The sequence below is a fragment of the Tyto alba genome, unplaced genomic scaffold (assembly GCF_018691265.1).
Source record: "Tyto alba isolate M040663 unplaced genomic scaffold, T.alba_DEE_v4.0 Super-Scaffold_20000042, whole genome shotgun sequence".
Classification (NCBI taxonomy): domain Eukaryota; kingdom Metazoa; phylum Chordata; class Aves; order Strigiformes; family Tytonidae; genus Tyto; species Tyto alba.
This window is the reverse complement of record NW_024881293.1, coordinates 8,294,345-8,314,167: the sequence shown is the minus strand read 5'-3', so window position 1 is coordinate 8,314,167 and position 19,823 is coordinate 8,294,345. Positions and strand designations below refer to the sequence as shown.

General features: G+C 44.0%; 1 protein-coding gene across 1 annotated transcript in view; it reads right to left on the bottom strand.

Annotated features, from left to right (window-relative positions):
• Positions 1–19,823, bottom strand: part of PRDM16 (PR/SET domain 16) — a 342,166-nt gene that overhangs the window by 61,932 nt on the left and 260,411 nt on the right. The window lies entirely within an intron of this gene.

The following is a 19,823-nucleotide window of genomic DNA, read 5'->3' as shown; positions in this document are numbered from 1 at the left end:
GCAGTGTGGCCATCCTCAGGAGTGTCCTCCGCATCCACTTTTACTCCTGCTTGCAAGCAGACTCTCAGATTTCCAGCAGAATGGCTGGGTGCACAGAAACCATGGGCTCTGTGACAAAAGCCCAGCATATCCAAACATGGGGGAAGCTCAGAGGAGAGGAAAAGAAATGTCTGTGCATCTCCTCCTCTCAAACAAGCACGTTGCTGCCTCACCAGTATGGAGCCGGAGCTGGGAGAACCATGGGCGTGGGGCAACCCAGCTGGATCACAATTTAAAAACCGATTCAGGGCTTCAAAAGAGCGAGTGTTTTTGAGCTTTCACTCCCACTCAAGCCACATGGCTGGAGTGGAAATTTTCCACTGGTGTATGCGTTTCTGAGTCGGCTGTTGTGCTACCGTATTATCTGGTTTAATGAAGGATCTGAAGGAAAAATAACAGCAAGCTGTAGGGAAGGCTCTTACTGAGACATACTTTAGTCACAGAAAAATAACCTTCTCATTCTTTTTCCCACCACATCTAAAGAACAGGAGAAATCACATGAAACAAGGCTGTTCTCTACCAAGACGTCCTGTTCAATTTCCAAAGCAGAGGAGTCTGGATAGCTCACACAAGCTTTGTAAGCGAAGCTGGATTTCTTGAGCGTATTTGAATCCAACTGAGTCTTTTGAAGGTCTGCCCATTATTAACTGCTATTCTCTTACGTACCAGCACAAAACAGCCAGGGAGTATTTCCTATGTGTTAGTTAGCTTTGCATCAGGATAAAAAGTCTGCAAAATTGCAGTGTCATCGATGTGTCCTTCAAGCACAGCGGATTCATTCCAGCTGAACGTACACCAGACCTGACCGTAAATGCAAAGCCTCGCAGGAGACACCCACAGCAGCACTAATTATACAGCACACCATTTACAGAGCTCATTAAATATGATCTGCATGAAAGCATCCCCTGCTCTACAGAGCAGCTTGATGCAACAGGCACCACAGTGTTTCAGACACCTTATTGATTACATGGCGGAGCAAGTTCTGTGCAAAGGGGTAAAAAAGAGAAGCCAAGAGCTCTTGACAAAAATCAGCACTGGCTCTGTTTTCCCTCTCCTGTACGCAGCACTTCTTACATTCTTGCTTTGGAGGTGTAGTTTTGCTACCCAGAAGACAACCCCAAATAACACAGGATGTCAGAGAAGGTGCTACGGACACCAACTCCTGTTGATGCGTGAAACCAATTCCACCCCCTTGTATCTCTCTCCCATCCTCATTCTCTTTGAGGGCAATCAGCTAAACTTGCACAGCAACATCTAATCACCAAGCAGAAAAACAAAAAGTAAAAATGTCAAAACAGAAGAAGACTTTCAAGATGACGGCAGGCATTTATCTCAATAAAAGCTCATTTTTTACTAGTAACGTAATTCATACCACACTGATTTAAATTAAACAGTAAACCGTAAAAAATTATGCTTGAATCAAATCACAGGGTTGCCTCAGATACTGTACACACAAGTCAGGAAAGGGATTTCCAGTTCTTTGTAATATATACACACACAAACTTTGAAGTTTTCCTCCCCCCGAAAGAGTTCAAGACATCACACTTTTGTATTCTACTTCATTTTGCCTCATTTTAAAAAACAGTAATCGGTAAAGTTCTAAAAGCTTAATACATGAAAAATAAATGGGAACTTAAGAGAAGTCTCCATCTGCTAAACAAAAGACAGAAACTACTTGCAGGCAGATTAGAATTTAGAGATTCGAGACATTTCACTTCACTTAACTAGGAAGAGGGAGCAGAAGCAAGAAGTACAGCAGCACTGAACTTCCCATGATGTTCCAAGGGATTAAACCAGACACGATTCACAAGTGTCTTACAGCTTCTGTGGAGACAGAAAACACTTTAGGGTCTGATTAGCCTGGTACTATTTCAAAAGGAAGATGTGGTGCTAAAATGGTGCTCTCTAACGAAAGAGTGCCAATTAGCCAAGGGGAAGGAAGACCAGGGCAGCACTCCTGGCAAAAGGGAGCAAACTCAGGCACTGAAGCCAAACAGAACCTTACTGTATTAAGATGGGAACATTTTCTGATGGTAATTTCTCAGAGTCCTCCTACCACTTGAGACACAGCTCCTCAAACAGCTCTCCTCAGCCTCTTTTCCCCAGCGCTCCAGCTAAACAAGCATTGCTGTTTTACAAAAGTGAACAGTTTCCATAATCCAGCCGAAGACACTGCAAAGCTGGACATGCAAGACTTCTTCCTAAGTTCCCCTAAACAGTACACTGGCCTGTTGTACGGGACAATGCCAGCAGCCCCCAGCCCTGGTGCAGTGGGGAGGTTGATGACTCCAGTGCTCACGAAGCAAAACGTCTGGCTCACCGTTACTCTGAACCGATCTGTAAGACGTCAAGTCCTAGCCTCATCGCTCCACAAGCTCATTACATGATCTCGATGATGCTCAGACTTGTGGAATTTTGCCACTTCTAGCAGCCACGCGTGCCTTTTGGAAATGGTAGACATTGTCCTACAAACACCTGATTCCTGGTGCAAAAGTGCCAAAGAAGTAGGAAGGTGCCCAAGGAAGTCTGACCGCTCTTTTTCTGATCGCTTTTCCGTATTGCTTGCCCCGTATTGGTGGTCCCTCATGGGCTGAATCGTGCGGCATGGTGGAGACACCAGTTCCACACAGGTCATCTTGTTAGAAATATTCACATACATACTGCTGAGGACTGAAAATGAACAACTCACTGCAGAAGTTACGATGAGCCATTTTTGACTGAGCTAAACGTTACAACATCCTCAGGTATAGGGCACTGTATGCAGGACAAAACAGTTACTTTTTGAAAATCCTGCAAATTAGTGTTCAAAATCACATAGTTGTTTTAAAATTCATGAGATGACAAAAAGTGCTGATGGATTCTTTTTGCTTTCTTTTTGGTTTCTGGGTCTGTTGTCTGTAACTGACCTTGGGGTTCCCCTGTGCCTGGTAATTAAGAAACCTGAGGTCCTGTACTAGTCACTTGTTTCCAGGAACTGGGGCTTTATACCAAACATTAAAAGTGACAAGACATGTATCATCCATTATGATGAAACCAAAGAAATTGGCTCCTTCCCTTTATTCATACTCAAAAGGTGCTACTGCTGTAATGAAAACACAGCCAGCCTTAAAAATAAATTCTGATCAGCTTCTTTAGGTGTGTCTTGGGTGTTTTGCTAGATCAGTATGTATGGAGGTTACTGCTGCTTGTTTTAAATCATTTCTTATTACTACAACTTTATTTTAATAACGTTTGGGGAGCGGAGTTGTGGAACACCACTAACATGTAGACCTCTTCAGAGTGATTTATTGAAAGCACTGAGTGCCAAAACCATTTGCCGCATTTTACACTCTGGCCAAAAAAGTAGCAGAGTCTTCAAATGCCCATTCATACAGCTAATATCAATTACAAAACAGCAGAGCCTTTTTACAGCGTTAGCAAAGTCCACTGACGGATCTAGCACAAGAAGACCCAAGTGAAATAACATTGTCTTATGGCCCCTTACGAGCCTCTTCCTCGGGAAGAATTCAGACTGTTGTCTGACAGTCCTGGCAGCTCCACTCCCCTCCCCTGCAAACCCCGTGCTCTCAGATTATACTTGATCATTAATAATACATGAAACAAATTATAACATCAATTATCCAGGTACCCCAGGGAAAGATGAACGAATCCAGAGAGCTGAGGTTCTTGAAATAGCACGTTTTCTCCATTTAAGTAATAGATTCGGGGATATATGGCCCAAGTTCAAGTAACAGGAAGATGCAGACAACTGATGTCCAGACAATTAAGCCTATGTCCTGTGGTATATTTGACAGATACAACTTCTGTGTCTCATTCTCTAAAACTGAGAAGAGAATTATTCTTAAAGCTCAATATCTGGAGTTATCTTGCCACCTGGTTTTGGTGGTTGGGCCACATTTTGATCACCTCAGCATACCACAAATCAAACTTTCTGTCAGGGAATTAAAATTACTTGGAATCAAAAGTACAGGGAATCAAAATTACTGGCAGGGCAGGCTACAAGCAATGCAACAAGACTGAGGTGTTAAATGTCCTGAGAGGTAGGAAACGACATGAGGTTTTATTCTGTATGTGGCGGGTGCCGCTTACATCCACGCAACGACAAACACTGTGTTGGTCTCACTTCTACCTTCACCTGTAGCCTCTGTCTCATGTGTGGAAGCATCTGTGCACGAGGCCCCTGCCTTAAGTACCACTGAAACGGGGCTCAGGTCGGTGGTGACTGACACGTACTACCACGCGGTAGCTATGTACAAGTGGGGAGAGAAGGGCACCACCATCAAAAAAGCCGCCAAAGGTGAGGTTCAGAGTAGCAAAGCCAGAGAAGGCAAACCCTAAGACAGGTGTCACGCTCTTCTAGCACTGAATTTACAAGCAATGATATGCCTAATACAGAGGATTATTATCCCTCCTTACTTTTCATGTCAGCATATGTAACAGTAATCAAGCAGTCCAAGAATATTCGTCTGGAAGTGTATACTTTTCCATGTATTATCTTTAAATGCCTTGAATTGACAGGCCAAAAGGGTGCATATTGCCATAGCTTTCACCATGACCTTACACTGTCAGAACAGAGATTTAAAAAAAGAAAAAAAAAAAAAACAAACCCTAAAGCAAAGCAAGGCACTACCCTCCCCCTGAGCTGATAGCACTGTGAGCACAGCTGCACCAAGGTTTCATTTACACAGGAAACCCCCCCAAAGGTGCCACAATTGCACGAGGAAGCACAGTCCTTGTAACCTTTCTTATCAGAAATGAGTAAGGCAGCTGCTTTGCAGACTATTTTCATGCTCTTTAGAAGGTGTGAAATAGATGAGTTTGTGAACTGCGTTGGCACTGAGAAAAAGAATGAAAGGATATTATAGGTTTCCCTCCTGAACAACGCAGCTGATCAAAAACAGGAACAGCAGACCCCTGTTTAAAGAGCTTTGAAAACAAAGCAGCCATCTCACACCAAGCCAAAGAGAAATTTTCTCTTGATGTAGTAACAATGTACTGCTCACCTCTCATAAAGCTGAAATGTGTGATTTCTTTATAGTTGGTATTTACCGAAAACATTACCAAAAGAAGGTGCAAAAATGAGGCGATGAAGTCTGCGCACCCGTTCCACAGCAGCACCGGAGGCTCCCACCCTGCTGAGCTACATCCTGCATAAAAGCTGCCTATTGATTTATTTTAAAAATATATACAAACAAGATCACAAGAGACCTTCCGGGCACAAAGGCAGAACCGATTCTTCCCGTGCGGTCCGGTACTCGCCTTGCTGCCCGGGGGATGCACGGGTGGTGCGGGCAGGACAGAAGAGGCAGGTCCCGGGGACGGCGGAACCGCAGCCCAACAAACTGCTCGTCGGCACGAACCTGCCGGGGCTGGGAGACGGGCTGGGAAGGAGAATCAATAATCAGTTGCTCACCTTGCCTTGGGCTGCTAGAGGGACAAGGAGGGCTGCTGGCTGATTTGGGAGAGTGGGGGTTAGGGGGGCAGATCCTCCGCTGAAGCCGCCTCTTTGCTTTGGGCTTAGAGAAGTGAACAGAGAAGCATCCAGGCTCATTCTGCCCCTCCGCCTTGCAGCGCGGGGATATTTGCTGAACGCTGAGAGCAGGGTAAGGAAAGCAGATCCTCAGAGCACCTCCAGCTCCTAGAGAATCTGCTCCTGGGCTGGCTTGCCTCCCGAGGGAGATGAAGATTGTTTGTATGCTCTATATGTTGAAGGAGAACTTCCTCAATTTTTAATTCTTACGCACCATTCGTCTCCAGTCCAAGCATCACTAAAATGAGAACTGGGGACACCAGGGTGGATATCTTTGCCTCCAGCAGTTTGTTTCTGCACCAGAAAAAAAGTTTTTTGGAGTTTCTTTTTATCTGAAGATATAAAAGTGCTTTTACAGAAGGGGAGTCACCCCCTGACAGCTACCCACAAGTTAGCATCATTCTTACTCAACAGATACACATAAATGAAATGAGCAAAGCAATTTTCCTTCAGATTTACACAGTGAATATAGTAATTTTGCCCTCTAACACAATTAAGTGAACTTTAAAGGAATTTTGGGGTGCTCGTTTTTTGCCAAAATCTCAGAACCAGTAATATTCCTGCCAGCTGAACAATCTGACATCGAGAAGAGGTTCATAAACCTGTTCATACTTTAAGTACATTACACCTGAAGCTGGTGGGGGTCAACACCAGGCGACCCACAAATTATTTGCCAGCCCCGTGGCAGCAGCACGCTCTCTAGGACACCAGCTGAAGGAAGGGTGCCCTAAACATGAAGGTGTGCGAGCCCAGAGGCTGGGCTGGTGCTATCCAGACGCTCTGGCATCTCTAACAAGTTTGAGACACTGTGACATCCCTGAGGTGAGCATGTTTCTGTTTCTGAAGTGCTCTGAGTGTTGCTATAGAACCACAATACTGAGATATGCTGGATCATCTGGTCCGTCCCCCTGCCAGAAGAGGATTACTCTCTGCAGTATGTTCACCAGCCCTTTTTCCAATCGCCTTTTAAATAGCTCCAGCCCGTGAGGCTCCACCGCTCCAGGAGGAGGCAAAGGGACCACAGCCCAGTTCCACTGCCCAGTTTTATCCCATCACTAGTGTTTGTCACTTCTTGCACCCGTCGCAGGGAACCCTTGCACAAGACAGTGTTTGTTACACTGTTTGCCAGAAGAAGTGACACACACGGTTCTTGGCTCAGGGAACGTCTTATCTTCAGACTTTTTAGGTCCATCCGCCCTCCTCGAACAATTACCTTCCTTTTCTGGCATTTGCATACTCCAAAGAAATTATCTATTACCCTTTCTCACTCCAATTTGCAGATTTTTTTTTTTTTTTTTTAAAGCAAGCTTGCTTTAAAAACTTGTTCCTCTTTTCAAAATTATGACCAGTGAAGGACTGATTAAATTATTTCCTTCTAAAGCTTGGTGATTTGACCTCTCTGCAGCTGAAACTAAACTAGTATCTTGTCTGACATCACAAACTGAAATTTTAGTTATAAGGAAGTACAAGGGCAAATTGCATAGTCCCAAGTGCACCCTGGATGAACTTTACCCCAAGACAATTCACCTACTTATGAAATGATATATTCCTGGGAATTGATTCTAATGATAAATCTGCCCTTTGGATATGCTGAGAAACAACATTTCAAAATCTCCAACTCAGATCTTATACCATCTCTGGGTCAAAAGACAGTTCAACAGAATGATGTTGTTAAGGTAACTGCTCCGGTGGAAAGCCACAGCAAAGTGTCAAATGAAGGGTACTCAGATGCCTCTGCTTGGGTTATTTTACTTAGGCAATTCCAACACATCTGGTTCTCTGACAGCAGGTCTCAAAACAATACATAATCTGCCACAGCATATATCTTGCAATGCCTGAGCAAGTCAGGTTTGAGTTAAGGAGATTCTGATAACCTCCACACGGAGTTTCTTATCTTCTGTGGACACCTGCCTCAAGCCTTAGAGACGCTGCCAAACAACTAAAGCCAACATTTTGCATTTTGATCCACCTTCTAATCCAACAGAAGACTTCTGCTCTTCTTTAAGATGAGCTGTTTTGAAACCAAATGGAAGGGAGGAAAAATAATAGCACCTGCCTTCTATAGCAATTTTCTCAACTATCAGAAAGCCAGACTTTGATCCCAAAGATGGAGCTGAGGTTGACAAGTATTTGTTTTCCAAAATGGCCCCAGTACATTCCCAGTATGGGAACATGCCTCAGCTGTTAAAATAAAGACAGTAAATCCCGATTCTCAGGTCAGGAAAAGGGAACCTACCTCCTATCTGGGTCGCTCCTCTCCTCTGTGTTCAACAGGGAGCATGTTTGCTCCTTGTACAGAGTTTGCTTGTTACTGGGGCTTCAGCACCACAACTACTATTGCAGCAAGTGAGCATCTACTGAAAGATGTGCACCTTCCTCAGACAACTGCAAAAAAACCTCACATTAGTCAAACACGAGACAGGACACGAAGCCAAATGCCCGGAAAAAGAGGCTTGAGGATTTTTTTTAATACATGAGAAGCACAGAAAAAGCTATTATTTTCTCAACTCAGCTCTCAGTCACACTGAATGTGAGGATGCTTCTGTCTCTTCACACTGAATGCTTTTCCACCATGGAAATACTCTCAGAAAAAAATTCAAAGACTTCAGGTATTTAGACGGTCCACCTGACAACAACCTGAAAGTCATCATCATTAACAGATGGAGACGCTTTTTTTTTGCGACAGCTTTCTTCTTAACTTATTTTGGAGTTAAAAATCAGATTATAGAACACAGGACTTCACAAATTCCTTTCGACCATAATAAAAAGTATGAATTTAATGCTAAATAGGAAGCACCATATCACATTTTTTAGCAGTGCTTTAGCATGCAAAATAAGTGAAACATGTGGTGAAAACACCAATATAATTTTCATTCCCTTTGCAAATACCCACACAGTAAGTTGAAGCAACTGTACAAGCCTTGAAATGCCGTTGAAACAGTTTATTGAGACCTAATCCTAGAGCCTTAAAAAAAAAAAAAACTAATAGCATAGTATTTCCATGGTATAAATGATTCCTGTCTGTATCTGGCAGCCCCATAAGTTCACTAAGGATGAACGTAAACTCAGTTATACCAAATTAAATCTGAACATACATAAGTCACATAATATTTTAATTGTGGCAATTCTTCACTTTTTGTGGAAGAACTATACAATAGTCTGCAAAGATGATAAGACACATATGCTTTTTTCCTTGAGCTGCCTGATTTTATTAATTACTCTGGCAGATATATATTTATATTGATGTTGTCAGTGTGTGAACAAAACCTCATGGACAAAACCCGTTTAATTAAAGCAGAAAAACGTGGTTTATGGGTGGTTAGCAAATCTGTTCTTTAAAGTCAGTAAAACTTTCATAAGTGATTAGATAAAAATAAATCTTAGGAAAACATTTGCACCAAATACGTCTTTTACATTTTACACTGAAGCATATCATAATAAAAAAAAAAGATCTAAGCAGGCTCATGGCCTCAGTACTCCACTGGCTGCAGCTCTGTGGGTGATTTCATACAGCTTCAGCTCGCTCGCTCTTTTTTTCTCTGCTTCGATTAACAAATCTACCTCTTCTGTCCAAAACTGCTACCTCCCTGCATCCCATTCTCTGTCGTGTCATCGTTAACTTCAGAAAATAAGCCAAGAGAGGACAAAGCTACACTCTGTCCTGCTCTGCCTCGGGATGGCCAGGGTGCACCAGTACGCAGTCACTGGTGGACTGGGGAAGGAGCTAACTGGCAGCAGGGGCTCTGCCAGCTCTGTTTTCCTGTTTCCAAGAGAAAAAGAGGAAGAGTCTGTCTGTAAATAACCATATATAAATGTTGGTAAACTGCTGTGGTGTTGGAAAGCATGTTTGGAAAACAAAGCTACACACCGACACACCAGCATGTACAAAACACTCTGCTCTACACCCACGTTGTCCATCGGGGCCGGCGTGTGCCACCCCCGGCCCTGCTCCGCGGGTCGGCAGTGAATATGGTAAATTGTGCTAAATTGAAGCGTTTCGCTCTGGGACGCTGTCCCTGTCACTTGAAATCAGGCAGGCAGAAAATAACCAAGCTGGGGAAACGACAGGCGCATGGAGGGAGCGGAGCAGAGGATGGCACGGCAGGGCAGCCCCTCCCTCGGCACAATGCTCTTATTGTCAATGGACAATAGTCCTAAGAGAGACGTTGCTTCAGACCAAAGCTAGGCCGTAGAGGTAGATCCCACATTCTAATAAATAAAAATAAACATCTGACCTCAAGTAAAAGATCCTTCGTTTGACACCCCTAATCATTTTTTATACTTCAAGTTCAGTTTTTATTGGACTGGATCCAGCCATCCTGTACTAACGTATCAGTCTTTCTCTTTACATGAACAAAAGTCCTTTTCTAGTCCTGAGGGCTGGCAAGTTTATCCAAATATTCTCAGTTTACTACTAGCCCCTTTTGGAAGTGACATACTCGGTACAAGCGCACTTTGTGTCTCCAGAGAGCAGCGCGGGGCTGGAGCCGAGCACGTGCCCGGCAGAGACGCCTGCCCTCCCCGTCCTCCTCCCCGCCAAAGAGCCGCTCGCATCTGATAGCACTGCAGAGAGAAAATACATACACAGAGCAGTTCCTCCTCCCCCTCCTGCCATGTCCCCAGGAAGATTGTTTGGAAATGCTAAATAGTCTTTTCCATGTTTCTACATCAGTTCTTATTTTGGCTAAGCTTGTCCAGTCTGTTAGCAGCTGCCAAACGCATGAAGTAATGAGAAAGCATAGGGAGAGAAAGCTGACTTCATTCCAGCAGCGCTGGAGCTAACACACCCAGTATGTTCTGTGGCTGTCAGCACGTCGCTGGAGTGGACCTCATTAGCAAATCTGACTTTAACAACCAGAGGAGATGCGTTCCTTGGTGCCACCTTCCTTCTGCTGCGCGCTACGTCTGACCTGCTCATCCTTCACTGAGCTCGTAGAGCTGGAAGGCAGCTCTAAAGTCCATATCAAAGTCCTGTCCCCCCGGTGCCCCCAGATGTGACCTGCAGCTGGTGATGCTGAGCACATCAGCCCCAGAGCCTGCCAGGGATGTGAAAGAAGAGTTAAAAGGCAGGACACCAAGGGCTCACCTGAAGCGCAGCATGTCTGCTCAGCAGCTGAGCGATGCGGCTCTGGGCACCGGTGGCCTGGAGCACAAAAGGTCTATCACAACCCAGCCCCCCCTAATATAAACAAAACGCTTTCTCTGTTGGTTAGAATTAAAATTCCTCTGTGGAATAACAACATCTTGGGGTATACAGCGGGACCACAGCCCTCAGGAGAGGCGAAGCAGTCTTTCATCCTGTTCAGCATTGGTACGGCAACACTTTTCAAGAAATAAGGAGAGCAACTGGAAACACTTGAGGGCAGAGCGAGGGAATGAGCCAAGGTCTAGAAACACCACTGTGAGGAAATCTGGGAAGAACTGGAGTTGCTCAGCCTTAAGGAGACTGAGTGATGGGAGGTAATGACAGTCTTCAGTTCAGACATTAGGACACTGTCTAACAGTCAAGAGAGCGATGCACAAAAGGACAATCACCAAAAGAGACTGTGGGGCCTCTGTCTGCAAAGACACACTTGGACAAATACCTGCCCCCAACGCCCTGGAGATCCTGTGCTGGTCAGAGAGTGGGACGAGGTGGCTTCTGCAGCCTCTGTAGGATTAAACATGTTGCATTAAAACAAAATGATTGGGCCACCTGCTTTGAACAAACACAAGCTGATTAAACTGAGGCTTTCACAGAAACTAGAATCATTATCAACGGGGGAAAATCTTAAGCAGTTACATTTGTTGCACATCAGATGGTCTTTTTGGGGCCAGAGCTGAACAGAACGGGACACCAGGAGAGAGGGGTCGGCCCAGACCTACAGCCCAGAGCCAGAAGGGAGAGAGGTGAGAGCCTGCCTCCCCTACGCCGGATTGCTGCTCCAGAGACTTGGATCCAGCACCCTCAGCACCCCAGGGCCACCCCAGCTCCAGGACCCAGCACCCTCAGCACCCCAGGGCCACCCCAGCTCCAGGACTCAGCACCCTCAGCACCCCAGGGCCACCCCAGCAGCAAAGGTAAGTTTGCAGAGAATCTGACAGGAAAGGGCAGTACTGCCCATCAGAATGACCTGAACTGGAAATCCAGGTTTTGTGATCAACGGTGAGCAGATGAATAATACAAAGTTGTTACCTGGTCATCTCTGGCAATAGCTGTGAACTACTCCCAAGCACTCACTCAGCAAGTGCTCCTATTTGAGGGGGAAAGCACTGAATGGAAATTCTTCCTCTCATTGAATTAGCACAGGAACACAACATATCCAACCCCTTCAAATGAGTATACTGCCCTGTGATAAATTTTACAAATACTTGTGTTACGAAGGGCCATTTTATTTATACAAGTCTTATCCACACAATGAAATAAAAATTTCGGCAGATAAAGGTTCATAAATCTCTTTACCTTATTACAATGACTGCTAGCTAACGAAAATGAACCCAGCTTGTCCCTGGAACATGTGCTGCATTTTTGACAAGGGGTTTGTAATAACATGCACAAGAACATAGCTGGGACCAGTGCTGTAATTTCCATGGGGCCGAGTGCCACAGGTGCACTAATATAGGCATTAGTGAATGATTAGGCCTCGTAAAATATATGAATGCTGTTTCTTTAAGAAGCCATAAAATTTTATTGAGGAAAAAATCCATGTGTAAGGCTTTTGGTTCGTTTCATGCGGTCATTCAGAATTTCACTCATTTCTGACAGGACTATGATAATTAAAACTGTGGCCTGGGTCTGGTTTCTATAAAGTCCATCTGGCCTTCCGCGATGGAGAGTTTTGGAAGTATGTAATTGCCTGGGCAGCAAATAACTATTTTGCCATCCGCAGTAGTTTAATTTTGTCCCTGCAGCAGGGGAGCTAAGTCAGAGGGGCAAAAGATCATTAACGTCTGTAGCTAGAAAGAGGGGCTCCCAGAGCAGTCGGCTGGCCCATATTTGTTGAAATGCTTGACACCAATGGGCCCCATTAATGCATGGGTTAGATACAATCTGTGGAAAAGGGTCTATTATAAAGGGATTATTTGGAAGTGTTCTGTAGTTGGGGGTGGGTGTGATTGAAGGACTTAAAACTGTTACATTAACCCTTAGGGCACTCCAAGCAGTAACAAACCTGGCATTAAAGAGCTGGTGTTTGTCACAATTTCTTCACTTCCCTCTTTCTCTGCCACAAGGTCAAAGAGATTAAAAACATCCATAATGCACTCTTCTGAGTTACAAAGATGAAGCTTGTTTTCTGTCCACTTTATGGCTGCAGCCAGCTCCCCCGCCTCTCTACTCTCACCCCAAACAGAATCATTAAACAAGAAAACAAATTGCAAAAGACAGACAGCAGCAATTTAAAAAATAAAAAAATAAAATATATCTCTATATATGTATGTATTTACTTATATTTCAACAGAAAACCAACATGGAGGGAGTGGTGACAGAAAAAACTCTAGAGCTCTGCTTACACATCCAAAATATGGCTGTTCTTACTTTGCTTGACTAAAAACCAAGCTGGGAGTTTCAGGCTTGTGAGCCAATACCTTTACTGGCCAGCTGCACAGCTCTGTTGTGTTTTAGAGAGCTACACGCCGCTTTCCCCCACCTTTCGGGTTGGTATCAGGAAGGGCATAGATGAACAAAACTACTTAGAAACTTGAGGGACTTTAAAGAAGTCAGTTTAAACACAGATTGTTTCTTTTACATTTTAAACAGCATTTTGTGTAATTTCTTTGTCTTGTCAGCTGAATGCACATGTCTCCCATGGGAGACAAAAACCGTATCGGGCATCATGGTGCTGAAGCTAATGAAGTGATCCAAATCTGCATCACCAAAGGGAGGCATGTTAACCATCACCCAGAACTGCTCACATGTTCATATTTTTTTTAAATACGTACACCTGCATTAACTAGTCTCGCTTTCAATCAGTGTTTAGTCTTCTACTTGTGCCCCGTACGCAGTTTGAGATGAAGGATACACCTGGGTAGTATTTCTAATGATGCAGATGGCATTTTTGTTACCAAACCAGAGTGCAGTAAACATCGTGTGAGCAACCTGTCTGCTCTGTGTTTTGAACCCCACTGCTCTCACGTCAAATTTTTGGAAGGCTCTTATCTCTGCAAATAGCTCTGCACACACTATTGAGCTCAGCTATGTGCTATTTACCCAGTGATTTCTTTAACAACTTTGTTGTCTGCTTTATTCTGCTTGTATTAAACAGCAAGTCCAACAAAAACATGTTTCTATTTGGCCTGAGGATGAGGTACTGCTATGCCGATCGCTTAAAAAGATGAGGAGATTCAGGATCAGCTGAATTTGGACATTCTGAGTGCTTAGAAGCTTGATTTGTGAGATAAGAGGCAGAAAACATCACGAAAATGTAATGAAAAGATCAAACAGCCATGCATGAGAAAACAAAATATGTCTCAAGGTGGAAAGCACCCTGCTTCTACAACAGGTTGGATGAAATCCTGAACCATTTGCATATTACCTCGAGATTCACATGTTCTTTGCATTGCAGTAGGAAGAGAGGAAGGAGGAAAAGACCAGAAAGAGGACACTAGCTCTGGACACTGGGCAGACATGATTTATGAGGAGCCGAGCACGGTCCTCTTTCTTTGGCTGCAACTTGTCACCGTGGCAAATTATTTACACAAGTGTGTATTGTCATCATTTCAATGACTTGATCATCAGCTATTTCAAGAGCAATTTTCTCTAGAATAGGTGACTTTTGTTTTGCTTTCTTTCCAAGGGTTCCTTCATTTAATATGATCTTATATGATCCTCGAATCAATCACTTGATTCACAGTGTGTTTACAGCACTACTGAGAACATGGTAAAAACCCCAGCAGTTGTAAGAGTGTCCTATTTCCTTCAAGATCGTACCATACTTTGATACAGGAATGTTAGTTACTGCCTTTACTTCACTGGGCAGCTCTGGAAACTCTGAGAGAAAACATGTGCATATTAACTGTTCCCTAGACCCCACTTGAAACAACAGCAGCAGATATCACAGTGGAAAGCACGCTTTATAGAGAATTATTGAAACCGCAACTCTTCCAATACAGTAGAATGTCTGTTTTCTTTGGCATGACCATCTTTGCTCACCACAACAATCTGACAGTATAAACTACAATCAGAAGTTATCAACATTCAAAAATAGTTCTGCTTGGAAGACCAAGGAGATTGATTAAAAACCATAAATTAGGAAAAAAAGGTACTAACGCCTTTTCTTACAGTGTATGAGCCCAATCCACAAAAGTTTATATATACCAAGCAGTTATGAAAATAGACCTCCTAATTAACCAAATTTTAAAGTCGCTAATAGCAGTTAGTTTCTACATTTGCATTTCTGCCCTGTGATGTGGCATACCTGGCAAAGCAGACGTCAGCCTGCAAGGTGCAGAGGGCAGAGCCATACAGAAGAGACACCAAAGGAAGCGACGGGCAGCCTCCCTTTTCTCAAGCAAGGCACTAAAATCAAAGCACTAGAGCCACTGCTTACTTGTAAACAACGTGTCTTCAGTATTTCCCAGGAAGCCAACACCTCCAAGATTACTACGTCTTAGAGGAAACACAGCTAGATACAACCTTCTGTACAACGATCTTATTGTAAATTAACCCAAACGCAGACAATAGCATCAATACCAAGGCAGGACTTCCGAATCAACCCGGATACTGGTGCAGTAATAAATGAAAGCTTACACACATTAAAACCAGCCTGTGTTCCCGAGGAGGGCACGCAAATCATCGGTTTGGGATGCCCACCCTTCACCGCAGAGCGTGGCTGGGACCCCTTGCAGAGCCTGGGGGTGCTCCTCGGTGCCGTGCTCTCCAGCCGACACTGCGCCGACTGCCAGGCAAGTGTCTTTACTAAATCAAACACAAATGGTTTTGCTGGGGAAAAGGAAAGCTCGATGGAATTTCAGGCTATACAACCATTCCAGAGCAGCCACCCCTCATTCAGATCCTTGTGAGAGCTTTGTCCCTTACGCATTTGCTCCACGGGCACTGAAGGGCTCTGCCCCATCACACCGAGAGATTTGAAGATTGTCAAGAGACAACCATCACAGCATAAACATGAACGAAAGCTTCCTCAGATTCACATTTTCTCTGAACTGGGGCTTCAAGCTCAGCCCTCCTCTAATTGCAACAGGATGGGAGACTGCTAACTTACTCAAGACAAGAAGCAATCAGAGATGATAATAGCTGTTTTAAGAAGATAAATGAGAATTTTTTAGTTTTCAAAGTCAAATGATATGGAAGATTAAGGAGGGTTTTCTTCATGATGAACAAAATTAAGGCATCTACAACTATATATATTTGATGATCACCTACAGCAACAGTGGTATGTATGTTTTCTGTCCTTATGTAAGATACAAACCAAAGTGGTCTTAGCGAATGAAGTGCTTTCTAGAAGGTTTGAAATGCAAACACCATTTATAATAAGGCTATTCTTATAATGTATCCTAGGTGATGCCAAGTAAAGATTTTTTACATAGCGCTCTGAAATACATGCTGCATACTTGATAATTCTCTTAATTAGATTTGCCATTACTTTTTGCCAGACAATTTTAAAAACAACTGGCTATAACCTCAATCAGTAAGCCAAACAGATATGAATGAATCCACTTTTAAAATCTGTTAGAATCCTCTTTACACAGCTATTCAGAGTGTGAGCAGAATTATTTACCCACATCAAAACAAAAGCATGCTTTTGCTGTAACAGCTTGCAGACAGCTCCTCTGAAGATTTTGTTTTCCTATGCCACAGAAATCATAACTATCAACAGTGCCATTTTTTCCTGGAAATCACATTTCAAGATATTCTATTTTCCTAAAGATACTGTAGACACATCGAACTTGTGTCTTTTCTAAGTCAAGGAGACGGAAATTTTGCTAGGGAAAGTAAATGCAAGATTGCCAAAAATCCTGAAAAGGGCTCTCAGAAGAAAAAAAAAAAAAAAAAACAGAATAAAAGAAGCTGTGAAAGTTTATGAGGATAAACACTGATGACAGGTGGAGTAGAAGCTGAAATTTGAACTCCAAAGTAACTGCAAATAAAGATTTGTTACAGATGGTTTTAATATGACCTAACACTGGGATGCCAGCTACAGTATCACTTTTTCCTGTAGGCTGGACAAAACTAATAATACAGTTATGGAAACATGCTACACTAGTACAGACACCTAAGGAATAAATGTCCTTTAATACACATCAGTTATCCTCTTAAGAGAGCAAGATAGGATCAATGAAATGTTGATAGAGACACATAGCTGGAACCAGCAACAATGTGGATTTTAAACAGGTAAAACCAAGCAAGTCCTTCATATACAGGCACAGTTATAAATGTATCTCGCTTCACATAGGCGCGTGTACATGTGTGTGCGCGTGGGTGTGTGTGCGATGGAAATGTTCAGTCTTGGCACGCATTTAATTTGAGCCACTGATCTTTTGATCTTGGAGCATAATAATTCTCTATTTTCTAAAGACTGCATTTGGCAAATGGGGTGTTTTTCCCCCTTTACCTTTTCTGAAAGAAAGCATAAGCTGACAATATTAGCACTGGTGGTTATCATTGTTTCACGATGACTTTTCAGAAGGGAACATTTTGTCCTTTTTCAGCTATTAACAGTTTTCTATTTTATTCAGGGCACTGAGGGTCCTTTTCCTTCCAAAAGGTTTGAATTGCCTGATACCCTCACCGCTCCCTTGGTATGAATCATCGCGCATACTGTAGTGTTTGCAGAGGAAAGAAGTAAGATAAAAATCACATATAAGTCCCTTTTGTAAGGTCAAATTATTTGCAGTAACTACTCGTACAATTAAGCACGGCACGGTCTGTTTCACACGAACCCAGCCTGGTTCCCTTTGCTAAGAGCATCCCAGCCCCGTTCCCTTCGCTAAGAGCATCGTTTGCTCCTCTTAAAATCCTAGGGATGGTGTGAGCTGGCAGTCGAGAAGGGCCGGTGGGAAGGGGGGAGCGGCTGCCGCAAGACGGGGCAGAAACAGCCCGTCCTTAAGGGATGAGGCTCAACCTGGCCCCCAGCGAGGGGAGCACGGTCCCGGCGGCAGCTGAATCTCGCCCTTCCTTACTCCCGCACATGGCCACGGTGATGAGACGCGGGCCAGGCCCACGCAAAGCACTTGCCCAGGGCTCCGGAGAGGTGCACAATGCTGGAGAGCAACACAAACCTGCAGGGAGGTTTGGACGGGGATAAAAGCAAAGCAGAGACGTCGCGCTTGGAGGGCAGAGATGCCTCGGAGAATTGGAGAGACGCGTGGCACAGCATGCGTGTGGGTATCGCGGGCCAGACCCGCAGCCCGGCAGTGCCCACGGACACTGCGCAGGGGAGAGCCCCAGCACCAAAGTAACGTGCCCCAGCACCAACGGGTGAAAACACCATCCACCCTGGGAAAGGTAACAGAGAGGGGCCCCGGAGACAGTGGCTGTGGTGGCAGCGCACTGTCTGTAAAATCTGTGGTGCCAGGAGCGATAAAACACGCTGGCCGCCAGTGTGGCTGGAAGTGCTTTACCCTAGCAATCTTCTTCCTGTGTGAATTCGTAATTCCTTTTCCCTTAATCAAACTGCAGTCACTGGAACTTACTTGAAAATGCTGGTCTCTTCTTCACTGTGCTTCTTCTCTGGCAAATTTTAGCAAAAAAGCACCTAAGATCTAGCCAGGGAAGAATACATTGCTATGCTAACATTCAACACTTCTGGCTCCCAATGCTTTAGAGCCAGTGAACTTGGGAGTGTAATCTCTCCTGACCTGCTCTAAAATTTCGGTGCGCATTCCTCCACCTACCTGCACTTCAGGTGCTGGCTGAGCACAGTCCCACGCAGAAAGCTGCGCTGCTGAGTTTACTTGAGCTCCTACCTTCTTGTGTCCTGTTGTATTCAAGCACCCGCACACAGGGAACTGAAAGATGACTGTCACTGCTAGTAGTTACACTTGAATTATCGAAGGTCACTTAAATCCCACAGTCCGATGCTGCTGCAACTGAGCTGAAACCTGGAGCAACTTCTCTGGAACCCCCACCTCCCCAAAGACCCCGCCATCGGCGAGCAGGGACTGCTCCACCTGGCCAAGCACCTCCTGAGCCCTGCCGCCTCGAGCCAAGTCACTGTGACAGTACCAACAGCTCCATCCTTCCTCCGGTGCTCAGTGGTATCACTCAGAGGTGACGGAGGAAGGGAAAGAAGACTCTTCTCTTATTTCCACCACAAATTCATTATTTTGGCAGCTGGACCCTCTCAGATAAGTAAACAAACCGGATTTTCTTAGGGAGAGTTGTGAAGTTCTCATTTCTGAGCACTGACCTCCACCCCAATTTCTGGAATCTCTACTTAATTTCAAAAGCAAAATCCAGCTGAAACATGTTTGGTTGCTACATCTTCGTCTAGACTTCAAGCATATAACACAGTTGGCAGGTTTAAGCATTCTTGCCGAGATCATTGACAACTAACCTACTGCATCACAATTCTAGGAGGATTTGTTTTTTTTTCACGGCATGGTAAATATGAAATGCAAGTCAGGGTAGGAAGTGCTGCATTGTTACTGTTCATTCCAGTACCAGCTGACTTATTTATCTGTCATTGTTGCTTCAATCAGCTTTTATAGGAACAAATGCAAAAGCTATTAAAGAAAGAAGAACATAGCAAGACTTTCAGAACTGCCAAATACCCTGACATTTTTAGCCACATTTATCAAAGACACAAGTGAATGGAAAAAAAAAAAGAACATTAAATCAGTATAAACCATGTATACATATTTATACATAAATGTATAAACCACTAGTGATCACATTATCATATTAGCCACTCAAACTGATTAATACAGCTAATGACAGACATAATAGGAAGCAAACTTCCTCATCTTGTACACAGCAATATAGACAAATGTGCTACTTTATTTTTACTGGGTTTATATATCTTTCTGATAAGCACAGAGTAAAACAAGGGAAAGATTAGTGAAGCCCACCTAAACATACTGCATGAAAAGCAGGTAAAAAAAAAACTCTCCTGAGAAGTGGGAAGCTTTGTTCTGTTGCGGAAGCGCTGAAGCAGGACGGGGTGCTCTGAGCACCTTATTCTGCCCTCTCAGCCTGTGCTAAAGGATTCTCCAGCAGTATGCCACGGGTGAGTTATTTATGCAGGTTGGCTCGGGAGAAGTCTGTGCAGAGAAACTACAGACACTGGTAGCTGCCTACTCACAGCAGAGTGTTCGG